The sequence below is a fragment of the Patiria miniata genome, unplaced genomic scaffold (genome assembly GCF_015706575.1).
Source record: "Patiria miniata isolate m_02_andy unplaced genomic scaffold, ASM1570657v1 HiC_scaffold_22, whole genome shotgun sequence".
Classification (NCBI taxonomy): domain Eukaryota; kingdom Metazoa; phylum Echinodermata; class Asteroidea; order Valvatida; family Asterinidae; genus Patiria; species Patiria miniata.
This window is the reverse complement of record NW_024037061.1, coordinates 2440909-2461473: the sequence shown is the minus strand read 5'-3', so window position 1 is coordinate 2461473 and position 20565 is coordinate 2440909.

Here is a 20565-nt window from a genome sequence, read left to right as displayed (position 1 = left end):
GTTTGACTGGATGGGGATTGTTAGGGTAAAAGGCATTACAGGTGAACAATCTCATCTACATGTACCATACATAGTACATGTTTAACAGGAACTTGGCTTAAAACCTGATCTGCGGTTAAAACAGTGTCATTTGATCTTTGCAATTCTTAGTAAGAAATACCGGTATCAAATGTTTTTTGTTTATCTTTGTAAAATCACATTTTTTCTCAGAAAATCAGGTTTTGGGATTTCTAAAAATCAGTGTGGTCAGAGTTGAGAAGTTCTTCTGAACTCGCAAACACTTTTGTTTTGAGTACAAATTTGATTCTTACATTCAAATCTTTTGTCTTTGTGCTAATTAAATTAGTATTTTTAACAAAACAATCTCATTTACGTGGTGTTTTCTATATGAAATAACCTGTATAGGACTAACACAGCCAATACAGATAGAAGCTACTTTTTAGGTGGATACATGCACGTTTTCTTACAGACGAGGCGCGCGCATTTTGGTAATCCTATTGGTCGAAGGAGCCCGGAGTGCGTGCTTGCTACCTGAACGCCAGTTTGCGCGATCGAGCCTGGTGCCACCTCAGAAAATTGCTGCCGCTGAATTAGTGACTTACGGCAATACTTGCTTTACGGCAATAGACAGTATACTCACAAGAATCTTTCCTACGTCATGTTTATAAACTTACATGTACAGTTTACAAATTTTAGTTACATGTACATCTATACTTTTTATGTACATATTCTGAATATTCTCCAGTGTTTTTTTTTTCAGGGAATGTACAAGTTGCCAAATTACAGGATTTGAAGCTTTTTAATATTGACAAAATCATTTCTAGTGGCGTGTATTTACACTTTCTGGCATGCCTCAAATATTCTACGAAAAGTAAGAGCCCATTTACATCTCTGTGTATTAACCCTAACCTCTGTTAGGTTTTCTTCAGGTACCCTGTGAAATGCAACATTATCTAACACAACTGAAATACAAATGTAAGAACCATGCTAAATGCAACAAACTGCAACAGTGGATTCTGTTGCATTGTAAGGTGAACACAGTAGCCACCAGCCTTGGCACCGCGCTGTTGCCCTACTATTTTGCAACCAAATGCAACAGTGGATTATGTTGTATCGCCTTGAAAATATGACCAAACACCCTGCTAAATGCAAGAAGATGCAAGAAAGCAACAGCTTTTTACCTTTGTTGCTATCCGTTGCATTTAGCAGCGTAAGGGTTGATCAAATTGTGTGGATAATCTGTTTCAACCTGACTTCATCTGTCTGATTCATTTTGTAATGTGTAAGTGTTGCCTTGTGTGTATATGTTATCTTAGTCAATAGGAGTAGAGACAGACACTACTTCTTTGGGCTTTTGTTGGGTGTGGCGTAGATGGCGTCGATTCCCGCTGCTCCTTGAGAAACTTGATTAGTTAAAGCTCATGTCTGCGTACTCATTTTCCTCGGTGTGCTCACCTTGTGATGCTTGATCTTGGAGTGATGATGCCATCTCTCGGGTGTCTGCAGATAGTTTGGGGTCGATTCCCGCTGCTCCTTGAGAAACTTGATTAAAGCTCATGTCTGCGTACTCATTTTCCTCGGTGTGCTCACCTTGTGATGCTTGATCTTGGAATGATGATGCCATCTCTCGGTTGTCTGCAGATAGTTTGGGGTACCTCAAGATGTTTTCGTTTACCTCAGCATAGACTACCATTTCGTGGCTACCATGTCCATTTTTGCCCTGTGAAGATGTTGGCTCCAAGTCGCTGGGAAGACTGCCAAGCCTGTGGCTGCTGTTGATCTTGTTAGCTGGTGGCGGCATGGTGAAATGCTTCACCTCTCCGCTCCCAGTCTTGTCTGGAATGGCGCACAGGACCGTCTCGCACTCGGTAGTCTCTCCAGACAGGTTGGGTTGGGTTAAGTGACTCTGGTCATCTCGTGGAAGGTTTAAGTATGACACATCATCCTCCACTGAGGATCCAGCAATGACCCTGTCTTGCCTTCTGGATTCCTGCACTGGGTTTCCTCCCTGGACCTGACGTGGTCTCTTTACCTCCCTCTTTCTCCCGACCAAGAAGCAGATGAGGATGAAGATGGCAACCAGTAGGAGAAGAATTGCCAATGCTCCTCCAAAGATAACACTAATGGGTAATTTCTGAGATGTATCACCGTCCTCTTGAACTGTTGCCAAGGCCGTGGTCGTGGATGATGTAGGGGACATCACAGTCACTGAAGGTGGTGAGATATACCTCGGTGTACCAATGGGTAATTTCTGAGGTGTATCGCCGTCCTCTTGAACTGTTGCCAAGGCGGTGGCCGTGGATGATGTAGGGGACATCACAGTCACTGAAGGTGGTGAGATATACATGTACCTCAGTGTTGGTGTCTGTCTCTGCAGAGATGATACCGAGCATGTCTGGCCAGTGGCTGCATCTCGACCAACTACACAAGTAAAATTCTCGTCACTGTCTTGCAGCACATAAGTTAAACTTGCCTCACTTTGCCTCTGGATTCCATATGGGGGAAGGGGTTCAAACTCTCCACTGGGCAAATCTTTATACCAGATTATAATGTTTGGTTGGTCATCACCTGTTAGCGTGCAATTTAATGAAACAGTCTCATTCACACTGGGGTTTGATGGTTGTGACACACACGAAGGACGAGATCTTGGTATTGGGATTACTCTCAGTAACGCTTTTGAAGAGTTCATATTTTTTGGGTCATTTATTCCACAAAATAATTGACACCAGTATTTTCCGTCATCCTGTAGCATTAAATTGTGGACATTCAGGTGAAACTGTTGGCTTTGCATATTCAGCTCAGTACCGGTAGTCATGCGTTTCTGTAAATTTGGATTAACTTGGTTGCAAACAGAAACGTTTTGTGTGTGACTTGCGGTAGATCTACATGTAAACCATTTTAACCCACATCCAGTCATGTGATTGGATCCACAAGTAAATGTGACATTGCCCCCCACATATGCTATCTGACCTCTTGGACTTTCTGTGAAATGTTGGCCTTCAGCTTGATAGAGAAGCACCACACAGACCGAGATAACCAAATATAGCATGTTGGATGACATCATTTGACTGACGATTACTTCAAATCGGTTTCCCTCGAACTAGTCTGAGGAGATCAGTTGCAGACGAAAACCAGTTCAGTGGAATAACGAAAAAGGCAATTCACGTCAAGCTTGTGTGATGGAAGGCTTGTGCATCACAAAGGACAGCACCCACCTTATGCAGCAGGAGAATCAATATGTTTTAGCTCAACAGTCCTTGTGCTTTACCCCCAATCAGACCTTGACATAGGTGGCAATTGTACTCACAATATCTATGTACCGTACATCCACTACGATTACTTGTTGAGTTTTGAAGCGCTAGAGGAAGGTACAACTGAATATGTTTTTTTTTTTTTCAGTTGTCTGTTTCCTTGTCCTAGTCTCTCCCTTTTTATCAAAATTTTATCCAATCAAACATGTACATCACAAAATACCCACAATCATGGAAGTGGTTTACTATTTTTATGAAACGCCCTTTTTTACTCGTTGTAATAAGTGATGTCAGGAAACCATGTAGATTTCCTCTGTTCACATATTCAAGGAATTTAATCAACAAATTAGCCTTGTTAAAATTGTACTGAAAAACTGTCACATTTTCATCCTGTCTCATGCTACAAGGCAGGCCAAATGTGTGCACTTAAGACAAACCTCCTTCAAACTTGAAACTTTTGAAGTTCTTGCTTCCTGCCAAAAAGAGCCCACTTTGTTTTGTCTCAAAGCAAAGTGACTTATTCTAGGCGTGTACATTGGAACCCGATGCCCAAGTACCCAACCGCTGATGTCAGGAACAGCTTCCAGATTATGGGGTCGGGTACCCGTAACCAACTTTACAAATTACTAGCTTCTCAGACAATGAAAAAGAAATGTTTTGATGCCATTTGTGGGGAATTTTCATAATGAAAACCTGGCTATGTGGAAAACCAAAACAGATGTCACGTTTTATTTGCATTTTAATACGTGACAGATGATGCTCGCGGAATTGGATTAGGATTTTGGGTTTCACAATATTTTTTGATGGATACCCGGGTATCCGTGTTTTGCTTCAATAGGGTACAGGGTTTCCGTACTACCCATGAATGCACACCACTAGCTTGCTCTGAAATCAGTTGATCTCAGTTTAGTAATACATTTAATAACAGTTTCGTTTTTATACATGTACTTTTAAAGTGAAAACAAGTCACTGTGAAGTCCACAATGTACATGTAGGCCTGTATTTACACTACACAATATCCTCATATTATGTACATATTTTTTTAAACCAATAAATACATTTTTTTCCCACTGAACAAGCAAGTTTAAAAACAAGGAAATTAAGGTTTTCAATTTTATGTGTACAGCTTTAAGTTCCTCATGCAGCACACAAACTACACTGTTACTCTGTTGTCTGATTTTTAAAAGCCCAGTAAATATGCCAGAACATGAGTTTGCCACATCCGGCTATGATAAATTTTCTTGTTAAAACATGTCAATCTATTTTTTTTATATCAACTTCCTTGTATGCATTTGTTTCTAACATTGCAAAAAAGAAAAGAAAATGAAATTATTGCATTAATATTGAGCATGTATGTACATTTACTTTTAAGAGAAAAAAGAAAAAAAATAAGATGTGTATTAAAGATATAAAAATTGAACAATTTCGTTTACATACTATGTACATTTGTGTAAGTACATGTGCATTTTGCACACATGTATAAGAGGAACTTTGCTGTAAAACTGATCAGCAGTTATTGGTGGATTGTCATTTTTAGTGGGGAAGATACGGGAAATATTTGTGGGAATTGTTCCTTTGATGATACAAGCATGGCATTTGGCACACAGTCAGACTATGTCATGAGAAAGATATCTGGCTATAGGGCCATCGCAGATTTGTCCTTTGAAAAAAATATAGGTAGAATAACAAGCAATTTCAAAATTTTCAAAATGGCTGCCGTTGCTTGTTATTCTACCTATATTTTTTTAAAGGACAACTCTGCAATGGCCCTGTAGCCAGATATCTTTCTCATGACATCCTCTGACTGTGTGCCAAATTTCATGCTTGTATCATCAAAGGCACAATCCCATCACCTATCTGCCGTACTATTTGATCTTTGCAATTCTTTAGGTTATTGTGATATTAAACAGAAAGAAAATGTTGACATTATCAATATGAACTTAATGATTGAGGAACTCAGAATTATAGTTATGAACGTTCTCATTATGCATGATCTCTGAATTTCCCCTTTCAATTCAAGGACACACATGTCCTCAATTACATGTAATGACATCTTTTCCTTCATTAAACTGTAGATACTAAAATATTTCTTAATCAACATTCTCTTCTGGTAGGCCCTATACCTCAAAAAGTTTCCAAATGTCATAGCCCATATACATCCCTGTTTACGAATCCCAGTTATTAAGGGTTTTTTGGGTTTTTTTTGTATTGCCCTCTGACTTCATCTTTGTGATTTACTTTGTGATGATGTATTTAAGATGCTATGTGTACAGTACCTTTACTTATTAGGAGTGGAGGTAGTCTTGGGCTACTTCTTGGGGCCTTTGTGGGGTTTGGCGTAGATGGCGTCGATTCCAGCTGCTCCTTGAGGACTTGGATTAAAGTCCAAGTCTGCGTAGTCCAGTTCCTCGGTGTCCTCATCTTGTGATGCAGACTTGTCTGCATTGGGTTTGGGGTACCTCTTGATGTTTGTGTTCGTCACCTGAGCGTAGACTACCATTTCGTGGCTATCATGTCCGTTTTTGCCCTTTGAAGATGCTGGCTCCAAGTCGCGGGGAAGACTGACTAACCCGTGGCCGGTGCTGGTCTTGTTGGCCGGTGGCGTCTTGGTGAAATGCTTTACCTCTCTGCTCCCGGTCTTGTCTGGAATGGCGTTCAGGACCGTCTCGCACTTGGTAGTCTCTTCAGACGACAAGTTGAGTTGGGTTGGGTGACTCTGGTCATCTCTTGGAAGGTTTAAGGATGTCAAAACAGTCTCCACTGAAGACCCAGCGGTGACAGTGTCTTGCCTTGCTGATTCCTGTGTGGGACTCCCAGCCACTACCTGTCTCGGTCTCTTGACATTCTTCTTTTTTCTGACCAAGAAGCAGACAAGGAGGATGATGGTAACCAGTAGGAAAAGAATTGCCAGCACTCCTGCAGTGAGAACACCAATGGGTAACTTTTGAGTTTTAGTATCATCATCCTCTTTTGGTACATGTTGAGTAATGGCAGCCATGATGCTACTGCCAGTGGATTGTTGGTTGGGAATATTCGTCCCAAAGTGAGTTTCTTCAGTTTTAGGGACACTTGGATCCTCTGTTTCTTGAACTGTTGTTGCGGCTGTGGATGGTGTAGGGGATAGCATAGTTGTAAGACTAAGAACTGTAAGACGAGATCTGTAGATGCTTTTGGAAGAACCTTGAGGATAAATGGCTGTACATGTTATAGTGGAGTTATGAAAATCAGCTGACACTGCAAGGATCTCCAGAGTGTTCCCTGTCATGTTAAATTGTCCATAAAAACCATTCATTGTGTCTCTGTTAACCATCACCTTTGAGCCGTCAAGTTGATATATTTGCCACCTGTACTCATCAACAGTCAGTGGGGGCATTGCTTCACACGTGAACACTGCTCTGTCTCCCTCATGTACAGATAGTACAGTTGGGGAGATGGAGACCCTTTCTGGTATCTGCAGTGGTGTAACTGAGCATCTTGGGCCAGTGTTAAAATCTGCACCAGCCACACAAACAAACTCCTTCATGTTGTCAGTTGCTTGCAGCTCTTGAATAACCCATGCCACACGTCTTGGTTGGGTTTCATGTGAGGGATTAAGACGATTGAGGCCAGTTGGTGAACTTGCAAACCAATTTAAAATGTTTGGTGAATCATCCTCTGGGAGAGTGCATTTTAAGTAAACAGTTTCACCCACGTTGGGGTTTAGTGGACTTGTTATCATGCAAGAAGGAGGAGGTTTTGCCCGTGCAATTACTGTTAGTAACGCTTTTGAAGTGTTTCTGTTGTTTGGACTATTTGGACCGTAGAATAATTGACACCAGTATTGTCCACCATCCTGAAGCTGCACGTTTTGGATATCCAGGTGAAACTGTTTTTCGCTCCCAACAAGTTGAACAGTCATATATTCCTGGAAATTTGATTCCACGTAGTTACACTCCGAAATGTGTTGCCAAGATGAATGGCCTGTGGTAGATCTAAACCATTTGAAATATGGACTATTACATGCATTCATGAAAGCAGATTCACAAGTAAATCTGACATTTTCCCCTTCACATACTGTCTGATTTATTGAACTGTGCGTCAAGTTTATCTGACCTAAAGCTGGATAGAGAAACTCCACAAAAACCAAGACAACCAGATACATTACGTTCGGAGACATCCTTTTCCTGGTAATTCCAACAAATTGTTCTCCCTAGGACAAGTCTGAAGAGATGTTGCAAATGAAAACCAGTTCAGTAGACAACCGAAAGTGGCAATTTACATCAAGCTTGTCTGGTCAGTAAGAACAGCATCCACCTTATGCAGCAAGTATCAACTGATTCATCTCAGCACCACTGTCCTTAATGCATACCCTCACTCAGAGCTTGAAATAGGCGACAAATGTGCTCACAGTATCCATGTGCCTCCACTATTATCAGGCATCAAGCTTTAAAGTGCTGGAAGAAGATGTGACTGAATATAATTTTTTTTAGTTGTCTGCTTCCTTGTCACAGACCCTCCCATCATAGCCATGGTGTGATATTTTATCCAATCAGGCATCACAACCTATCAGGAATCAAGGAAGAGGTTGACTGTTTTTTATAAGTGTATTTTAAGAAAAAGGAAATTGCTGTACAAAACAACTTCAATTTCCTCTTTAACAATATAAAAAAAGGGAAGTAATGTCTAAAAACAACTTTGATTTCCTCTTCTAACATATTTTTTTAAAAACTGATTAAGAGTTCAAGCGACCAGACTAATTGACTCATTTTCATTTGTTTGATACTTCTAAACAAAGTCCAAAAATGTACACTCTAAAACAATGACCTTCTTTGAATTTGTAACTTTAATTTTTAAAGTTTTTGCTTCCTGCCACAAAGAGCTTCCCTTTTCTTTGTCACAAATCTTTGAGTTTGAAACTAGCCTCATACCTGTACCCTTTTTTCACTCTATTTTGATTTGTGTCAAGGTGATAAGACGTTTCTATTCACAAGTCATTATTGAGATTTGATTTTTAACTAATTACTTTCCTTAACCCAACTTCCCCAACTCCATCAAAATCCATCCCCCATTTTGATGGAGTTTGAGGGACTTGGTCCTGCAGGCCTGGTTTGACTAAATATTGATGGAGTATGATGGACTAAGGCCTGGAGGCCTAAATCAAAGCATGCATTTGAAGCAGTGTGATTGATGGATTTTGGCAGACTTGGTCCAGTACTTAGTAAAAGACAGTAGGGAGTTAGGGATCATGCTACATTTTCATGAATAGTATCTCATTACATTTTCCCATTAATTACAAGTTACGCTTATCACATTTTTTGCTGTATTATCCTGTTTCTAGACCTGGGCCCAATTTCATAGAGCTGCTGAAACACAAAATTTGTTTAAGCACGAAAAAAACATTGCTAAGTAAAATTAGGTTACCGGCCAAAACTCCATGTGATGTACATTGCTTGTGACTGGTATTTAGCTGTTGTTTACTTAGCATAACAATCGCATGGAGTTTTGGCCGGTAACCTGATTTTATTAAGCAAGACGTTTTTGTGCTTAAGCAAATTTTGTGCTTAAGCAGCTCTATGAAATTGGTTCCTGATGCATTGCAGGTATCTTTGAGGGTGCTCAGCAATTTCAATTTATTTACAACAAATCACAAAGGTTTACTCGTAGAATGTCTATCCCAGCAATACAAAACCATTTCCCTCTAACTCAGCCTTTAACCCTAACCTTCCCAACGCCATCTGTACCAAGTCCATCAAAATTCACCTACCGGTATAGTACTGGTAGTGGTGGTCTTGTGGTGGATTCAAGAGGATTTGGTCCTGAAGCATTATGTAAAGCAGGGTCAGTGATGGCTTTTGGCGGACTTGGTCCAGTATGTAAAAGACACTAGGGAGTTAGGGTTAAAGCTTAAGAAAGATTTTCAAACACTCTGACAGCAAAAGCACTGTTGATGACATCACTATACCGGTATCTATCTATTAAGCCCCGCCCACTGCGGACGTGGGTAACAACATGTTAGACCTGTTTTCAATGCCACTTTGCATATTCCAGCTGCACGCGTTGAACGCAAATGCACGCGTTGAACGCAAATGCATGTGTATCAGAGTTATGTGCGCACATGTCGGACAATAATCACCACTGTGATTGGTCAGCACATCAGGTGGTGGGGCTTCATGCATTGGTCTATTGGGAAGTTCCATGATCTCTTTTCCTCTTTGTGTCCACTCTACTCAGGAACTGTGTCATACAGGACTGTCTCGTGCTCTATGATGTCTCCAGGTCTTTCTCTTCCTGCCGACGAGTTGAGATAACTTGGGTCATTTCTTGGGAGGTTTTCGTACGTTAAGTCCGTCTCCCCTTGTGGTTTGTGCTGATTTTGACCACCTTGTTGAAGGTCCATATACGTTAATTCAGTGGCTCCCTGATTTCTGACATCTTTTTGAAGGCTCTGATATGTCAAGTCAGTCCCTTCCACTTCCACTCTCTGAGGTCTGCGATTCTTCCGTGTGTTTCTGATCAGATACACAGTGAGAAGACAAATTATGATCACAAGAAAAATTACACCCACAACAACCCCAATAATGAGTCCCAGTGACAATGTCTCGGTTGTGGTGTCACTGATGTCATTGTTAACAGAAGCAGTCATTGTAACTGCTGGATCTGGGGCTGCTGTTGTTACAGAAACATGTTGAACCATCAGAGAAGCAACACCTCTGTAAGATTGTTGGCTAAGAAATGCAGAGCAACTTATTTCAGAGTTGTTAAATTCCACGGCCGATACCTGAAGAATCTCCAGCGTTTCAGCATTTGGACTGAGGATGTACAGTCCCCTTTGGTTTGCTGATGTTGTTTGCTCAACTCTCACTGATGTCTGATCACCTTTGTTCACAAACCACACATATTCAGTTGGTGTCGCCGAGGGTATAGCTATTAAATGACACGTGAACTCTGCTGTTTCTCCTTCAAATACTGTCTGTGAACTTGGTGAGATCGTAACATTTATTGGAATGTTGAGAGGCCTCACTGAGCAGCGTGGACCATTGACAAAATCATGACCGGCCACGCAGGTAAAGTTTTTCATGTTGTCAGATTCTTTCAAGACCCTCGTTGCTGAAAACACCCCACCTGGTTGTATCATCCATGGGTTTTCAAGCTGATTTTGGGTAGAATCCAACCAAGTTAAAAGGGTCGGAGGATCATGAGGTGAGAGTGTACATTTTAATAGAACAGTCGTACCCACCCAAAAATGTTGGGGTTGCACCTGACAGGTGGGAGTATGAGGAGACCTGTTGACTATCAGTATTGCCTGATTAGAATCATATGTTGTTGGATTTAAATGCCTGGGAAAGTACATGCGACAGAAATATTCCCCGCTGTCCTGTGGCTGTACATTAAACATCGTGAGACGATACTTTGTGTTTCTTTCATCCAGTTCAACCATCATGCGATAGTTGAAAGGTTCCTCCACATTGTAACAACCAACAATGCGTTCCAAATCACCAGACTCAGTGGACTTCATCCAACGTAATTTGGGTAGAGTGCAGCGTCTTGAATTGCTTGCAGTCATGAAGTGTGACCAGCAAGTCAGTGTCACATTTGTTCCCTCATAAACTGTCTGGTTGGCTGGATTGAGTGCGAAACTTTGACAGTGTGCTTGATAGAGCACTGCTGTAATGACCAGTGCAAAGAACAGCACATTTGGAAACTGCATGGTGAGCGGCATCTGGAAGTTTCTTTTAACAGAGAAATAGGGCATGAATCTCACAGCTGTTTTTATTCCTTCTCTGTGTTATACTCGCGTTCTACTACAAACTGTTTGCCCAAGAGCTGGTCACAAAACATTTTGACACAGTCAAGTCCACATTATAATCGTTTTTGTTGGTGAGAATTGAACACCAGAGCAGATAAAGTTTTTTTGGTAAACGTCTGACAGATGTAGTCGCTAATAAATGTTTCATTAGTTTCCCAGGACTTCCTCAAATCAAGACAATCCATCACATGACTCTTCCCAATACTTGACCACACATTCAGTGTTACTTCCTCCTTAATAATCCAGTGTTTGTTTTAAAAAAAAACTTCTCTGTAAAAAAATATCAATTTCCGTTTCCTTGTTTGGACAAGTGAAACATCTAAGTGTACTCTAGTCTTAATATAAAACTTTTGTCTGTGATTTATCACATGAACTTTTTTAGCTGTTTCGGCTCTTCAGCTGAAACAGCTCTTGTTTTTGTTAAGAATTTATTTATTTTTATTTTTTTTGGCTTTTCCGCATTTCCATACTTGGTATGTAGGTTGACCGGGATGTGTTATAGATGAAAATTGAGGTGACGTCATGATGACGTCATCATGGGTCACGTGACGTCATCCTAAATGTGCATATTGTAAAGTCCTATCCAGAGAACTGCCAGATTGGGTGAAACTCGGTATGTAGATAGACTGGGATGTGTTATAGGTAAAAATTGAGGTGACGTCATGATGACGTCATCGTACAAGTTTATATAATTTTTTGTTATTGTTATAGACCGAAGGAAGTGATTTGACTATAATACCAGAACTTCCTCTTATACTTTAAAGGAATCTATTACTGATTTGACTGACGTCATTGATTTTTTTCTTACGGAATTTGTGGGTGTAATAAAAAAAGAGGTTATTCTTAGACCAAGGGAGGGACGTGAGGAACAACTTTGACTTCCTCTTCAGCATTGTCATCACAGTAGTTCCGCTACTACCCTGCCTGTTATTCCCTATCCCACCCAAACCACTCAAGCACTGTATCATTTTATGGATGCACCAGGGATTGAGTACAATGTAATACAATGTAATACTATGTAATGGGCTCCGTGCACAAGTACCCCTTCAACGGCCAGAAAAGGAGAATTGGGGGAGACCTAGACTGGTTCCAGGTCTACCCACTGCGTATTTCGAATGATCCAAAGTTATTGGGGGCGGGGATTAGTCTGGGAGACCATCGCAAGTTAAATTTAAACGTACATATTGGCGCACCGACACCGCCTGACGCTCACACGAAGACATGGTGGCCAAGTAGCTTTGGCACATTCAAGGAATCGTGCTTACTTCATTGTCGAACCAGTACATTACAGTACGCGCACGCTGTGCGTCGTGTCCACAGGGCTCTTGAAAGTGGTAAAAACGCGCCCTCATTTGTTGGCGCACGAGCCCATACAATGTACAAGTGTAATAAAACACAATACTAGTGGTAACACAATACAAGTGGTTATGGGCTCTGTGCACCATCAAGAGAGGGCGCTTTTTGACTACTTTTGAGAGTTCCAGTGGGAGGGGGCATACTGCGAGTGTGTACTGGTTTGGGCGCGTATGGCCCGAAGTACCCCTGACTTATCGTAAGCGTCATGCATCGTTGGCGCTGCTTTCGAATGTCTCTCCCGATGGTCTCCCCTAACTCTCTCTTTTTTGCCGTTGAGGGGGTACTTGTGCACGGAGCCCATTGATTAAAATACCTCAATCATTGATTTTAAATTATAACTATGGCATGAAAACGTTGAGAACAATTTTAAAATAATGAGCTTGTTGGGAAGGGTCGGCTGTAATTTAAATTTCAAATTTTAACTCGGAGGTGGGGGAGGTGTTACAAGTTAATTTCCTAAACTGTACACCCAAGATAGAGATTTTTCAAATTTGACATTCAAAAAACTCGGGAGGGGTTAAAAGTCAATATCCTAGTATTTTAAAGTTGCCCTCGATGCCAGGGATGTAGGCGAGTCCACTACAAGTCTCTGTGAGTCCATCTCAAGTCCCTGCAAGTCTATCAGAACTCCAGTCCCAAATTTACATCACAAATTATTGAAATGAGCTTTGACAAAGGCATCCCTTTTTTCAACCCCCCCCCCTTGTTACTTGTGGCTGGATCTAGTACCTTTGATGGACTTGTGGTGGACTCGACTTGATTATAATTTTTTGATCTTGGAATCATAATTTATTGACTTGAAACACATTGACGGCAATATTAAAATAATGCCATTGTCGGAGGAGGGATGGTCTTGACATAGATTTTGAAATTGAGAATTTAATCTTTGAAGGGGGTAAACAGTAAACATCCTAGTACTAAATTTCCCTCAATGTGTCAATATGTCACTCCACCAGTAGCTTGTCATAAGACTAAGAATAATGCACTCATGTAAAACAAAGATATTGGTTGCTACCTTAGATTTCATGAGTGGAGGCTTTCTCAGTGTTGCCTTTGTTGACTTTGGCATAGAGAGCATCAACTCCAGCAGCTTCTTCATAAGTGGAACTGTCCAAGTCCAAGTCTGCGTACCTCAATTCCTCCTCTTGTGATCCACGGTCTTGCAGCATCACAGCGGCACTGGCGACATCACTTGCTGATGTTGAGCTCTCCGAGGCATGCCACTCTGGAATGGGTTTTGGGTGCTTCCTGATGTCTTTGTTAAGCTTGGCATAGACCATGCTGGCACTTTCAGGATCTTTTTGTCTGACAGAAGATGGGGGCTCCAGGTTCCTAGGCAGACTCAGGAATCCAGGCTGAGTCATGGCTTTGCTGGTTCGCAGCATCAAGGTAAAGTGACGGGTGTCTCCTTCTCTCCTGTTAGGGATGGCTAGACCATGCCAGCACCTACAGGCACTTTCAGGATGTTTTGGTCTGGCAGAAGGTGGGGGTTCCAGGTTCCTAGGTAGACTCAGGAATCCAGGCTGAGTTGTGGCTTTGTTGGTTCGCAGCGTCAAGGTGAAGTGACGGGTGTCTCCTCCTCTCCTGTTAGGGATGGCGTACAAGTCTCCCTGGGGTTCTGATGATCCTACAAGAGTCTGACTTGTCGATGGTTTGGGTTGACCGCTGGTATCTTCTGGAAGATTTTCAGCAGTTAGGTTAGTCTCTGCCAAGGCTAAGGAGCCATCAACTCTCTGCTGGCTAGATAATTCCTGAACATTTCTGCCTTCCACGTTACGTGGTCTGTAATCCTTTCGGGCATTTCTGTTCAGATACAGGGCAAGCAGACTAATGATGATCACAAGCAAAATGACCCCCACAATGGCCCCAATGATGAGTCCCAGTGACATTTTTTGGGATGTTTTGTCACTGATGTCATCGTTAATAGAAGTGGTCATTGTAACTGCTTGACCTGGAGCTGTTACAGGAACACTTTGAACCATCAGAGAAGCAACACCTCTGTAAGATTGTTGGCTAAGAAATGCAGAGCAACTTATTTCAGAGTTGTTAAATTCCATGGATGATACTTGAAGAATTTTCAGTGTTTGACCATTTTGACTGAGGCTGTACAGTCCACTTTGGTTTGCTAATGCTGTTTGCTCAACTGTCACTGATGAGGGATCATCTTTGTTCACAAACCACACATATTCAGTTTGTGTCGCGGGGGGTATAGCTGTTAAATGACACGTGAACACTGCCGTTTCTCCTTCAAAGACTGTCTGTGAACTTGGTGAGACCGTAACATTTATTGGAATGTTGAGAGGCCTCACCGAGCAGCGTGGACCATTGATAAAATCATGACCGGCCACACAGGTAAAGTTTTTCATGTTGTCGCTTTCTTGCAAGACCCTCCATACTGAAAACACATCTCCTGGTTGTGTCATCTGTGAGCTTCCAAGCTGATTTTGGGTGGAATCCAACCAAGTTAAAAGGTTCGGAGGATCTTGAGGTGAGAGAGTACATTTTAATAGAACAGTCGTACCCACCCAAAAATGTTGGGGTTGCACCTGACATGTAGGAGGAGGAGATCTGTTGACTCGCAGTATTGCCCGCTCAGAATCATATGGATGATGAATCCCAGGATAAAACATTCGACAGAAATATTCGCCGCTGTCCTGTGGCTGTACACTAAAGATAGTAAGACGATATTGTCTGCTGCTTTCATTCAGTTCAACAGTCATGCAACTGTTGAAAGGTTCCTCCACATTGTAACAATCAACGATGCGTTGTAAGCCACCAGACTCAGTGGACTTTATCCAACGTAATTTTGGATAAGTGCAGCTTATTGAACTGCTTGCAGTCATGAAGTTTGACCAGCAAGTCAGTGTCACATTTGTTCCCTCATAAACTGTCTGGCTGGCTGGATGGAGTGAGAAACGTCGACAGCATGCTTGATAGAGCACTGCTGTAATGACCAATGCAAAGAACAGCATATTTGGAAACTGCATGGTGAGCGGCGTCTGAAAGTTTCTGCTGACAGAGAAGTAGTGCATGAATCCCACAGCTGTTTTTATTCCGCTTCTGCCCAACACTTGTGCTCGTCTATAGAGCTGGTCACAATAGTTTCTTACAAATTCAAGTCTAAATTTACAATCATTATAATTACAATTGAACAGATCAGCAGATAACCCTATTTTCCATAAACGTTTGACTAAATGCAGTTGGTGACAAAGGTTTCGTTATTAGTCCATATCGTCCTGAAACAAAGACAATCCATCACAAGATTTTTCCCTAACCAATCACAATTCACAATGCCTACACACTATGAAAACAATTGACCACATATTGAATGTGACTTCCTCAATTATTATCCACTGTTTGTTTAAAAAAAAACTTCGCAGTAGAAAATACAACTCTTTTTGTTATTTATTTTTTAAACTTGCCAACAAAAAATATTATTTTCACTTTCCTTGTTTAGACATCTAACAATGGAGTTTGTGTTTCCGACAATAGCCCTAACAGTCCTGAATCCTCCAATTTTAATATGACTTTGCACACCCCCTATGGAGTTTTAAAGGTAATATAGAACATTTGCAAACATCCAACAGCAAAAAAATACCAAATTATTATGAAATACTTGTCTTGACTGTAAGTGAATAAAATAGTCTCACGCATTCTTTGCAATCATGGCACCTGGTGTGCTGTCTTTTTCAAGAAATGTGGAATTTTTGTATCAATTTCCAATGTTCGTCGGCAGACCATTGTTGGAAAAAAAAAGACTTTTTTTCTGCAAATACTGCCCCTAATTTACCAAATTTAATAATTTCACATTTTGTTTGCAATCGGTAACAACTCTTGAACAGGTGCGGGCCAGCTAGTCTGTTTCCCTGACCTGACATTTGCTTGATGTCTATAAATTGGTCCATTTCATCTGAAGTAGCGTCAGGGAACCAGACTACAAGAACAGCATTTTTTCCCTCGGTTTTGCAGCATCTATGAACACAAAACTTTAAACAAGTCAGTTGTAACAAAATTAACCCCCAAATTCATCCATTTCTAAAAATAACAGCAAAGGCAAATGTTGTATGTCGCTGTCTCACATGGCTGTCAATCGAGGGCAAAAATCACTCAGAAAGTATCCGCCTATAATGCTTCAGATACGCCGACACAATTCAGCTGATGCGTTCAGCTCTTCAGTCTTTGGGCATACACTCTTGTTTTTACTATACTCCCGAGGACAATGCGTTGTGTTTCCTTTTGTCCCTGTAATATAACACTCTCCCATAGACTAAGCACACGAACCTACTACAGAGGACCATTTTCAACAAAAGACCCAACTCCCAAGGACTGAAAGGATCTGTTGTTCTCCCTTTGTGTGTCTGTCCTCGGGGGTTATGTAGAACATGTACATACTCTCACACAAATGGTCAACAAATGTGTTTATCTACATCCAGTCACTATAATTAGATCAGATGCTGGTAAAAAAGAGCAACATCCTAAACTGTACACCCATGATTTAAATTTTGAAATTTAAAATTTAAAATCTGAGCTCCGAAGGGGTTAAAAAGTCAACATCCTAGTATTTTTAAGTTGCCTCAATACCAGAGATGTAGTCAAGTTCATCACAAGTCCCTGCAAATCCATCACAAGTTCCCCTCCAGTCCCACCTCAAATCACAAGTTATTCAAATGAGCTTTGACAAAGGTATTCAACTTTCTTATTGTTCATCTCCTGTATCTTGTGACTGGACTTGTGACTGGATTTGTGATTTACTAATTAAAGAAATTGTGATGGTCTTGTGGTGGACTCGACTACAACACTGCAGAAATACAATGTAATACATTGTTAAACAATGTATTACAAATATTAACACTAACCCTCAGTCCTTCAAAATCCCCCTGTGTAGGACGATTTTGGAGGATTGAGGCTGAATGGCAAAAAAGTGTCGGTTGATTTTGGAGGATGCATCTTATCAAGTTTGTAGGCTGCACCCAGCATTGTTTATGTTCAGCCATGCATACTTGAGCCCTGCGTTTATGCTCGATATCATCTGCACTGCTTCTGAATGTCATCGGCACTGCCTCAACCCATTAATATTGGAGGATTTTGAAGGATTTAGGCAATCCAGGTCACCCCTCCACTGAACAAATTCAAGAAAAAATGGATGATTTTGTTGGATTGAGGCTGAATCCAATGTTTCCATGGTGGCAATAGCAGGATTTTGCAGGATTGGTGATGATACCCAGCCAAAAGGGCCTAGGGGTTAGGATTGATTAAAATTGTTTGATCTTGAATCCTATTGATTCTTACTTGAACAGATTGAAGGCACTTTAAAAAAAAATGGCATTGTAGGGGGAAATGTCGAGATGTAGATTTTGGATTTGAAATTAAGAATTTAATCTCAGAAGGGGTAAACAGTTAACATAAATTTCCCTCAATGTGTCAATATGTCACTCAACCAGTAGCTTGTCATAAGACTATGAGTAATAATGTACACCCATGTAAAACAAAGATATTGGTTGCTACCTTAGATGTCTTGAGTAGAGAGTTTCTGGGTGTCGCCTTTGTTGACTTTGGCATAGAGTGCTTCAATTCCAGCTGCTCCTTCTTGAGTGGAACTGTCCAAGTCGAGGTCTGCGTACCTCAATTCCTCCTCTTGTGATCCACGGTCTTGCAGCATCACAGCGGCACTTGCGACATCACTTGCTGATGTCGAACTCTCCGTGGCGTGCCACTCTCGAATAGGTTTGGGGTGCTTCCTGATGTCTTTGTTGAGCTTGGCGTAGACCATGCTGGCACTCTCAGGATCTTTTGGTCTGGCAGAAGATGGGGGCTCAAGGTTCCTAGGCAGACTCACGAATCCAGGCTGAGTCGTGGCTTTGTTGGTTCGCGGCGTCAAGGTGAAGTGACGGGTGTCTCCTCCTCTCCTGTTAGGGATGGCGTACAAGTCTCCCTGGGGTTCTGATGAATCTTCAAGCATCAGATCTGTTGATGGTCTGGGTTGACCGCTGGTATCTTCTGGAAGATTTTCAGAAGTTAAGTTAGTCTCTGCCAAGGCTAAGGAGCCAGCAACTCCCTCCTCCCTTGATGATGCCTGAACGTTTCTCTCTTCCACGCTCCACTGTCTGCAATTCTTGCTGGCGTTTCTGATCAGATACAGGGTGAACAGACTAATGATGATCACAAGCAAAATGACCTCCACAATGACCCCAATAATGAGTCCCAGTGACTTGTTCTGGGATGTTTTGTCACTGATGTCATTGTTAATAGAAGTAGTCGTTGTAACTGCTTGACCTGGAGCTGTTACAGGAACACGTTGAACCATCAGAGAAGCAACACCTCTGTAAGATTGTTGGCTAAGAAATGCAGAGCAACTTATTTCAGAGTTGTTAAATTCCACGGCCGATACCTGAAGAATCTCCAGCGTTTCACCATTTGGACTGAGGCTGTACAGTCCCCTTTGGTTTGCTAATGTTGTTTGCTCAACTCTCACTGATGTCTGATCACCTTTGTTCACAAACCACACATATTCAGTAGGTGTCGCCGGGGGTATAGCTGTTAAATGACACGTAAACACTGCCGTTTCTCCTTCAAAGACTGTCTGTGAACTTGGTGAGACCGTTACATTTGTTGGAATGTTGAGAGGCCTCACCGAGCAGCGTGGACCATTGACTAAATCAGGACCAGCCACACATGTAAAGTTTTTCATGTTGTCAGATTCTTTCAAGACCCTCGTTGCTGAAAACACACCACCTGGTTGTGTCATCCATGGGGTTTCAAGCTGATTTTGAGTGGAATCCAACCAAGTTAAAAGGCTCGGAGGATGATCAGGTGAGAGAGTACATTTTAATAGAACAGTCATACCCACCCAAAAATGTTGGGGTTCAACCTGACATGTAGGAGTGTGAGAAGGAGACCTGTTGACTCTCAGTGTTGCCCGGCTAGAATCGTATGTTCTTTGGCTATTACGATTGTCCTTAGGAAAGTACATTCGACAGAAGTATTCCCCGCTGTCCTGTGGCTGTACATTAAGCATCGTGAGACGATACTTAGTGTTTCTTTCATCCAGTTCAACCATCATGCGATGGATGAAAAGGTATCCTACATTATAGCAAAAAGCAACGTATTTTTCTCTAGCTTCAGACTCGGTGGTCTTCATCCAACGTAATCTTGGTCGAGTGCAGTTTCTTGAATTGCTTGCAGTCATGTTGTCTGACCAGCAAGTCAGTGTCACATTTGTTCCCTCATAAACTGTCTGGCTGACTGGATGGAGTGTGAAACTTTGACAGCGTGCTTGATAGAGCACTGCTGTAATGACCAGTGCAAAGAACAGCGTATTCGGTAACTGCATGGTGAGCGGCGTCTGAAAGTTTCTGCTGACAGAGAAGTAGTGCATGAATCCCACAGCTGTTTTTATTCCGCTTCTGCCCAACACTTGTGCTCGTCTATAGAGCTGGTCACAATAGTTTCTTACAAATTCAAGTCTAAATTTACAATCATTATAATTACAATTGAACAGATCAGCAGATAACCCTATTTTCCATAAACGTTTGACTAAATGCAGTTGGTGACAAAGGTTTCGTTATTAGTCCATATCGTCCTGAAACAAAGACAATCCATCACAAGATTTTTCCCTAACCAATCACAATTCACAATGCCTACACACTATGAAAACAATTGACCACATATTGAATGTGACTTCCTCAATTATTATCCACTGTTTGTTTAAAAAAAAACTTCGCAGTAGAAAATACAACTCTTTTTGTTATTTATTTTTTAAACTTGCCAACAAAAAATATTATTTTCACTTTCCTTGTTTAGACATCTAACAATGGAGTTTGTGTTTCCGACAATAGCCCTAACAGTCCTGAATCCTCCAATTTTAATATGACTTTGCACACCCCCTATGGAGTTTTAAAGGTAATATAGAACATTTGCAAACATCCATCAACAAAAAAATACCAAATTATTATGAAATACCTGTCTTGACTGTAAGTGAATAATAGTCTCAAGCATTCTTTGCAATCATGGCACCTGGTGTGCTGTCTTTTTCAAGAAACGTGGAATTTTTGTATCAATTTCCAATGTTGGTCGGCAGACCATTGTTGGAAAAAAAAGGACTTTTTTTCTGCAAATACTGCCCCTAATTTACCAAATTTAATAATTTCACATTTTGTTTGCAATCGGTAACAA